The sequence below is a fragment of the Pagrus major genome, chromosome 6 (assembly GCF_040436345.1).
Source record: "Pagrus major chromosome 6, Pma_NU_1.0".
In the NCBI taxonomy this organism is placed as follows: domain Eukaryota; kingdom Metazoa; phylum Chordata; class Actinopteri; order Spariformes; family Sparidae; genus Pagrus; species Pagrus major.
The window spans coordinates 37,682,516-37,691,776 of NC_133220.1; the positions used below are offsets into that span (position 1 = coordinate 37,682,516).

Genomic DNA, 9,261 nt, shown 5'->3' on the forward strand with positions numbered 1-9,261 from the left:
TTAACATTAATTAGCATATTAGTAAATGCATTAATAAGTAGTTAATTAATGTCTACTGCTCAGAGTTAATTAATACATCATTAAGCATTAATAAAAGTTACATCCTTATGTATGCATTACTTAGTATTAATTAATACATTAGTTAATATATTAGTAAAACGTTAATAATGTCTCTAGTAATCATTTACTAATGGTGTACTTGTTACCTGGATGGGCATTAATAAACAATTATTTAGAGTCTTAAGTAATCATTTACTAATGCTGTGCTGTGTATGTCATCAGGTAGCCCTTACCTAACCTTAAGTAAGGTATTACTTAATATTAGTAACCTGACATAAGCATTACTTAACCATAGTTAACCATTAGTGAATGCTTTCTGGACCCTTATTGTAAAGTGTAACACATGTATCCCTTTGGTAACACATTATAAATGCTAAGCTGCCTCATAAGCATTACTTAACCATAGTTAACCAATAGTGAATGCTTTTTGGACCCTTATTGTAAAGTGTAACACATGTATCCCTTAGGTAACACATTAATCAGAATCAGAATCAGAATCAGAATCAGAATCAGAATTCCTTTATTTGTCCCGCAAATGGGGAAATTTCTTTGTCACAGCAGCCAAAGGACAGTAATTACAGTAAACAATAATAAAAAGTGAAAAAATAAACAACATAATAAGAAGATAAGAAATAGAATTGACTCGTATATACATAATATTTACAATATGAACACTGTAGTAATAGTATATATAAATGCTTAACTGCCTCATAAGCATTACTTAACCATAGTTAACCATTAGTGAATGCTTTTTGGACCCTTATTGTAAAGTGTAACACATGTATACCTTAGGTAACACATTATAAATGCTTAGCTGCCTCATAAGCATTACTTAACCATAGTTAACCATTAGTGAATGTTTTTTGGACCCTTATTGTAAAGTGTAACACATGTATCCCTTAGGTAATACTTGAGCATTACTTAACCACTTTTAGTTGAAATGTAGTTGAAGCAATCACATATAAAGAATTTTACACATTTTATTTAAAACAGAATAAAACTTGAGAAAACCTTCCTTGACAAAACCTTGAAAAAGTATGAAATAATTTCAGTCAAAACCCAATGACTAATGTACAGTAAAAGCCATAAATTAATTTAGGCTTACTTAAAGGTAACCTGCCACTGATTTACTTATTGTAGTATTGTCAACAACATTCGAAATATAGACAAATATTGCCAAAGTTAGAAATCTCAGTATTGTGACAACACAAGTGTGGCGAGCGGTTAGCAAAGCAACCAGCGAGCTGGTATAATTGAGGAGGAGCCGACAACGCCACTCTGGGAATTTCACCCAGAGAATGATATTTTACCTCTAACAAACTGATCACTTGATAGCACACAGGTTCGTGATACTAAGAGGCAAGAGACGTGGTTCCAACAACACAAGTTTTTATTTTAATCTACACAATATTAAAAGGCCAGCAGGCACAAAATAAACAATTATGAAAGGGGTGAAGCTGAGGCTTACCAGTGGGGAGGTGGGCCACCAGAAGAAGTATCCAGGAGGAGAGTCACCCCAATCACACGTGCATACACATCCACACACACACACGCACACACACGTGAAGGATCACACCCGGGGGCGACAGCACAGCACACGAGAGGGGACACCACCACCGGAGGACACCAATCCCCACCACCTTCGGCTCTCAACTTCTAAACAAAAGGAAACAAAATACAAATTAGTGGGACATCACTCAGGAAAATAAACAAAACACTATTAAATGCTGGAAAAATAACAAAATAAAATACAATTAGTAAACACAAAACCAGGTTAAAGGTAGGGGGGGCTAAGCAGCCAGGTAATATAATAAGAAAACAAAAACTAAAGATAAAGGAAATAAACACTCAATTACACCAAACAATATTAACGGGGGTTAAAGGCAACAGGCAAATAGGAATTAAACAAAAGATGGAGTTAAGCCCCACTGGCAAGCTACCAAAGTGGCCAAAACAAATAACTAGAAACTAAAGGAGCTAACAGTCGTTAGCACAGATGAGCAAAGCAACAACGATTAGCCCTGATGAGCAAAGTAACAGCAGTTAGCCCTGATGAGCAAAGTAACAGCAGTTAGCCCTGATGAGCAAAGTAACAGCAGTTAGCCCGGATGAGCAAAGTAACAGCAGTTAGCCCGGATGAGCAAAGTAACAGCAGTTAGCCCGGATGAGCAAAGTAACAGCAGTTAGCCCGGATGAGCAAAGTAACAACAGTTAGCCCTGATGAGCAAACAGTAGGCAAAGCAGCAGCGGAGTTATAGGTGAGCTGAGCAGCTGTGACACTGGCTGCTGAACCCAAACTCGTGGTCCCGATCTGGCTACGCTTCTGAGCCAGCGGAGGTGGGACAGACGAGAGTCTTCAGGTGCTTTTTCTGCCCTGAGTGAATGCCTATAACAACAACAACAGCTATTTAGCTACTACATGCTAAATGATGTGAACAGCGCACGGTATATGAACCTACCAGCTGCGATCAGTGAGAGCGGCACGGCTGAGGAGGGTAGAGGGTCCACGGCGTCTACAAAAGCACATTCAACTCGTTTTAACACCACACTAATAGAACTGATAAATAAGAAAACAAGCACGAGCAAACACCGCTCTCCTACCTGCTACAGCAGCGGGCGCACCGGAAATGAGGTACACTACGGCGACAGAGGGAAAGCAAGGAGGACCACTACCTGCCTTTATAGTATGCCTGCATACAATGATTGGCTGTCGATCACTGATAAGTTAAAACTGAAAACACACAGAACCATGCAAAGCAGAGCAGAACTCGACAAGGCTCTGTTCTGCTACAATCTACCCCTCCATCTTGCATCGTCGACCCGACGATGAATCAATCCAGACAGAGCACCTAAGCTAGTTCCAAGGCCGAAAGAGAGCAGAGACTGCATTAGACACAGGACTGGGAGAGTTTGCAGCCCCCTGTGCCACTTCCCCCACAGGCCTAGGAAGGTGATAGATGTTGGAGTGCTGGCCAGCCGTTGATCGTGCCGTCCGTCGCACTGCTGCGTCGCTGGTGTCAGAATAGCTGGTTGGTGGGTCAGCTGACAAAGCAGAGGGTTGGCACAGCATCGCAGTAGTGGGAGCCACTGAAGGGCCTGGTAGAGTGGGAGCCACTTCAGAGTGTGGAAGCAGCAAATGAGGGGTCATCTGGGTCACTGCAGTGGGTCGGGCAGAAGTCTCAGTAGGAATGGTCGGAAGGACGTCATGCCAGCGGAACAACAAATCACCGTCACATGACAACTCGTCCTCTGATGGTGGCTCGTTGACGGGGAGTGGATTACTGGTGGAGGCAGCACCTGGGCAGTCCTTTCTGACCACTGCCTTCAACAGCGTACGATTGACTCGTCTGGCTTTGGACCGGTCATCTACAGGTGCAATGGTGTATACAGATCCGCCCTCTTGAGGAGCTTGCAGAACTTGGTAGGCCACCGAGCTCCAGAGATCTTGGATTTTATGACGTCCTCTAGCACTGAAATCACGCAGCCATACCAACTGACCCTCCTTCAGTGGTGCATTGTGAACATGCTGATCGTGGTGCCTCTTTCGACGCTCTGCAGCAGTCTTCAACCGTTCTCTGGCACCTTCGAAAGCCACCTGTAGTCGGGTCTGGTGCTCCCGGATCCACTCATGGGTGTTGCCGCCAACAGGCTCCTGAACTCTACCCAGCAGGAAATCAATCGGTAGCCTGGGTTCCTGACCAAACATCAGGAAGAAAGGTGACTCACCAGTAGACTGGTGGGGAGTAGTGTTATAACAATAGAGCACCTGAGGTAAGCAGGAAGTCCAGTCTCTCTTCCGAGACGTCGGCAGCGTGCGCAACAAGTTGTGGAGGGTCCTATTGAAGCGTTCACACTGACCATTGCCGGCTGGATGGTACGGGGTGGTGCGAGACTTATCAATGCCGTAAAGGCCACAAAGCTGCTGGATTAGAGCACTCTCAAAATTGCGGCCCTGGTCCGAGTGTATACGGGCTGGAACGCCAAACTTATAGAACCACTCCACAACCAAAACCTGTGCCACAGTAGAGGCACATTGATTGCGTGTGGGAACGGCCAGCGTGTATTTACTGAAGACATCCGTCATCACTAGGACATTTTCCAGTCCAGTACTGGCAGGTTCCAACATGGTGTAGTCAATGGCCAAAATCTCATTAGGCCGGGAAGCCAACAAATGTCCCATGAAACTACGGGCAGTCGGTTGGTTATCCTTGGCCACTTGGCACCTCTCACAGGCCTGACACCAATGCGCCACCTCGGAAGACATACCTGGCCAGTAACAACGTGGCCGCAGTAGCTCCAATGTTCTCTCTCCACCTTGATGGCCATGCTCCTGGTGAACCTGAGTCAGCACCTCCTCCTTTAAGGCAGAAGGCAACAGCAGCTGGAACACTGGCTCAGCACCATCAGGGCGAAAAACCTGGCGATAGAGGATTCCACTCCTCTCAACTAGGCGATCCCACTGTCGGAGCAACGCCGATGCGGGCCGAGAGACTCGTTTCCGCTCCTCCTGGTTAGGACGCTGCTTCCGTCTCCAAAACGCCAACACTTCCTGGATAGCGGGATCATTCTGTTGGAGAGTAGCCATATCGGAAGATGTATGATGGGGCAGGACTGTGATGGTAGTTTGGGTTGCTTCAGCTCTTCCCAACTGCAAGGCTTGCTGTAAGGGTTTGGGAAGTGACGTGCCGGGGACCATGGCTTCCATATCTTGCACACTGGGTGGATGCTGACGGGATAGAGCATCGGCGTTCTGATTGCTCCTTCCTGAACGGTACTTCAACTCGAAGTCAAAGGATGCCAATTGGGCTGCCCACCGTTGCTCAGTGGCACCAAGCTTAGCAGAGGAAAGATGACTGAGTGGGTTGTTATCCGTGTAAACGACACACTTTTGGCCAAGCAGGTACTCCCTGAATTTCTCCGTCATGGCCCACTTGAGCGCCAGGAACTCCAACTTCATAGAACTGTAGTTCAGCATGTTGCGCTCTGTGGGCCTCAGACCTCGGCTGGCATAAGCAATTGGTCTGACCTTGCCTCCTTGCTCTTGGGAAAGTACTGCTCCAAGGCCACCATAACTTGCATCTACCTCTAGGACAAAAGGTTGTGAGAAGTCGGCATAAGCAAGTACTGGTGCAGTGGTCAGCTTGATCTTCAGTGCTTCGAAACTTCGATGGCACTCCTCCGTCCAGTTCGCGATGGTACCCATCGCGAACTGGACGGAGGTGCCTCCTAGCTCTGCCACCAGCCTATGTAGAGGAGCCGCCATCTTGGCAAAACCCTCCACAAACCGACGATAATAGCTGGCAAACCCCAAGAAAGACCACAGCTGGGAGATGGTCGTGGGAGGCTGCCAGTTGGCTACCACTTCCACCTTTCTTGGATCGGTGGAAACCCCCTGGTCCGAGATCACATGGCCCAAGTAGCACACCTCACGCTGGAAAAATGCACACTTTGTGAGCTTTGCCTTGAGATTTTCATGTTGGAGCCGACCCAGCACCACCTCCAACCTCTCGAGGTGTTGTTCTACTGTGGAGGAGAAAACCACAATGTCATCAAGGTAAAGAAGCAACGACTGACATTGTTGATCACCAAATATCCGCTGCATCAGTCTCTGGAAGGTGCTGGGGGCATTACAAAGGCCAAAGGGCATGCGATTCCACTCAAATAACCCAAACGGGGTGCAGAAAGCAGTCTTGGCACGATCGTCCTCTGTGACCAGGACCTGGTTGTACCCACTAGCCAGGTCCATGGTGGAAAACCAGCGAGCACCTGTCAGTGCATCCAGTGATTCCTCAATACGTGGCAGGGGAAACGCATCTTTCCGTGTCTTACTGTTGAGTTGCCTGTAGTCAACACACATGCGCAGACTGCCGTCTTTCTTTTTAACCAGCACAATGGGGGAAGCGTAAGGGCTGCTGCTCTCTCTGATTACCTGTGCTCCTAGCAGTTGGTTGATATGTTCCTTGACAACCTCATACTCAGACGGGGGTATACGCCTGTAGCGCTGCCTTACCGGAACCTGGTCTAAAAGAGGGATGTCGTGGGCTATCAGGTTAGTGCAACCCAAATCTCCATCATGAGTAGAAAAGACTGGGGTATACTTCCTAAGAAGGGACCTCACCTGACCCTGCTCTTTAGCAGGCAATGGAGACAGGTCAATGGCCTCTATCTGATCCTGCATAGCATGAGAAACTGATTGGGATGCTACAGTAGCTACGCTAGATGGCACCTCAGTGACTCCTGTGGGAAGACTAACAACATTAACCCCAACTAGTGTGCCTACAATAGTGCGGGGGTAGAGCAACACATCAGTGGAACCAACATTGACAATCGGGATGTAGGCTGTGCCCCTTAGCACCTGAACCAGAGCAGGGGAAGCAAGCAGTCCAGCGGGTAAGCCAGAGTCTAGGGGCTCAAACAATACCGTGGCACCTGAATACTGCTCAGAGCATGTAGCTTCCACTATCTTCATTACACCTCCAGGGATACGACAAACCTTCCTACCTCGGATTTTTACCTTGCCTGAAGCATCGTGAGCGGCCTGCACGCTAACATAATGGCACTTTTGCAAAGCCTGAACAACCGATTCCGGGGCCTCACATACCAAGGGCAAATCAAACAAGGCTAACCCATGCTGCCCAAAGAGGTTTCCATAGCACCTGCGGATGACATTCATTCCCAAAACACCAGGAACCTGCACTGACAAACCACCGGGGGGGTCCTTAACCACCAAAACCCCACACTGTGGCATTAACTTACCACAGAGCTCAACATCTAGTTCTAGGTAGCCAATATAAGGGATAGTCAGACCATTGGCTGCTCTCAGCTCCAGCCAATGACACGATTGGAGTCGCTCTCGACCCCACGGCTCAAAATGCTGGAGGAAAAAGCTCTCTGTGACTGTAGACACCATGGACCCAGTATCTAGCAAGCAAGGCACTTTAACCCCACCCATGCTCACATCTAAATGTGGGCACAATGACATCAGCTTTGATGTATCCCCCGAAAGACTTGAAACAACCCCTGAGCCAGTGGCTGCCCCAACCGAACTGTGGCTCTGCAGTCCGGTGGGCGCTAGTTTTCCGAAGGCTGAGCTGGATAAGTCTGCCTACTAGATGATGGAGCACGCGAGAAGGGCTGGGCATGAGGGGGAACACGTACCCCATCACACTCACTAGCATAGTGACCAGGTTGCTGACAGCGTCTGCATATGATGGGGCCATTACGAGGTGATCGACTGCGCTGATGAGAGCTCTGCAGCAGGGAAATGCTGCGAGTAAGCTGATTTAACTGCTCTTGCTGACATTTCAACAATTCCCTCATCTCACCCATCTCAGACACTTGGGGGGAGTTAGCTGCCCCCTGATGACCACTGCGGACTCCGTACTGAAAACCCAATGCTGAGGGGACAGAGTGACTTCGCCCCCTCGCACCACCTGGCAAACCCTCACGTTCCCATCTGATTGCCTCTCCTCTGACCTCAAGTAAGGTGGCAGTAGGCTGCCTGCGCACAAGCTGTTTTAATTCACGACGAAGGGCCCCGTCAAGTACATGCTCCACAAACTGATCCCGCAGCAAAACTTCAGCATTAGGCATGTCAGTAGGTGCACGCTGTTTCACCACCCCCATAAGGCCGAGCAAAGCGTGAGAAAACTCTTGCAGAGTCTCCCCTTCTTGCTGCCTTCGGGAGAAAAAGGCCTCTTGTAACGCTACATAGGACTCAGAACATCCATACAACTCTTTTAACACAGCAATTATCTTTGCTGGATCCCCCCGCTCGGTACTAGAACGATATTTTATCTCTTCACGAGCTTCCCCTTGAAGGTGATCGAACAAAAAGAACGCCTGGTCTGGTGTGGTTAAATGCCGTGACCTCATGCAAGCTTGCGCCTCCTCAATCCACTCGGTCAGTGTTACACCTGATCTTCCACTAAACATGGGGCATTTCCTGTCTCGGGGCACAAAAACCAGCCTATCAGTTACAGGGGCACTACCAGTAGGAGGAGCAGTAGGTATCACAGAAATAGAAGGTACAGCACTAGGGCCAGGAATGGCCGCATCTTGTTCTTGGCGTAGCCTCTCATTATCTGCCCTTAACTGTGCAACTAGATCCCTCAGCTCTTGCAACTCTTCCCCCATACTACAGCCTGATAGGTGAAAAACAACTACAGCACGGTACACCTAAGACAAGAAAACCTCACTAGGGCTCACCACAGATCAACACACTAACTGCTGCTTTGCCTTCAAACAAAATGAGACGAACAAAACGTCCTGATAAACAAAATAGCATTTACTCAGAGCAACAAAACCAAAAAGTAGAATGGAACACACGTCTCTGCCTGCAAAAGTAAATCCTGCCGACAACGCCAAATTGTGGCGAGCGGTTAGCAAAGCAACCAGCGAGCTGGTATAATTGAGGAGGAGCCGACAACGCCACTCTGGGAATTTCACCCAGAGAATGATATTTTACCTCTAACAAACTGATCACTTGATAGCACACAGGTTCGTGATACTAAGAGGCAAGAGACGTGGTTCCAACAACACAAGTTTTTATTTTAATCTACACAATATTAAAAGGCCAGCAGGCACAAAATAAACAATTATGAAAGGGGTGAAGCTGAGGCTTACCAGTGGGGAGGTGGGCCACCAGAAGAAGTATCCAGGAGGAGAGTCACCCCAATCACACGTGCATACACATCCACACACACACACACACACACGTGAAGGATCACACCCGGGGGCGACAGCACAGCACACGAGAGGGGACACCACCACCGGAGGACACCAATCCCCACCACCTTCGGCTCTCAACTTCTAAACAAAAGGAAACAAAATACAAATTAGTGGGACATCACTCAGGAAAATAAACAAAACACTATTAAATGCTGGAAAAATAACAAAATAAAATACAATTAGTAAACACAAAACCAGGTTAAAGGTAGGGGGGGCTAAGCAGCCAGGTAATATAATAAGAAAACAAAAACTAAAGATAAAGGAAATAAACACTCAATTACACCAAACAATATTAACGGGGGTTAAAGGCAACAGGCAAATAGGAATTAAACAAAAGATGGAGTTAAGCCCCACTGGCAAGCTACCAAAGTGGCCAAAACAAATAACTAGAAACTAAAGGAGCTAACAGTCGTTAGCACAGATGAGCAAAGCAACAACGATTAGCCCTGATGAGCAAAGTAACAGCAGTTA

At 47.3% G+C, this 9,261-nt stretch overlaps 1 long non-coding RNA gene across 1 annotated transcript; it reads right to left on the reverse strand.

Annotated features, from left to right (window-relative positions):
* Positions 1 to 2,397: 2,397 nt before the first annotated feature.
* LOC140997893 (uncharacterized) lies at positions 2,398 to 8,868 on the reverse strand. The gene is made up of 3 exons (XR_012179409.1): positions 8,686 to 8,868; positions 2,520 to 2,573; positions 2,398 to 2,446 (listed from the first exon to the last, which is right to left on the reverse strand). It is a non-coding gene; the product is annotated as an uncharacterized lncRNA (long non-coding RNA).
* Between the last annotated feature and the right edge of the window lie 393 nt (positions 8,869 to 9,261).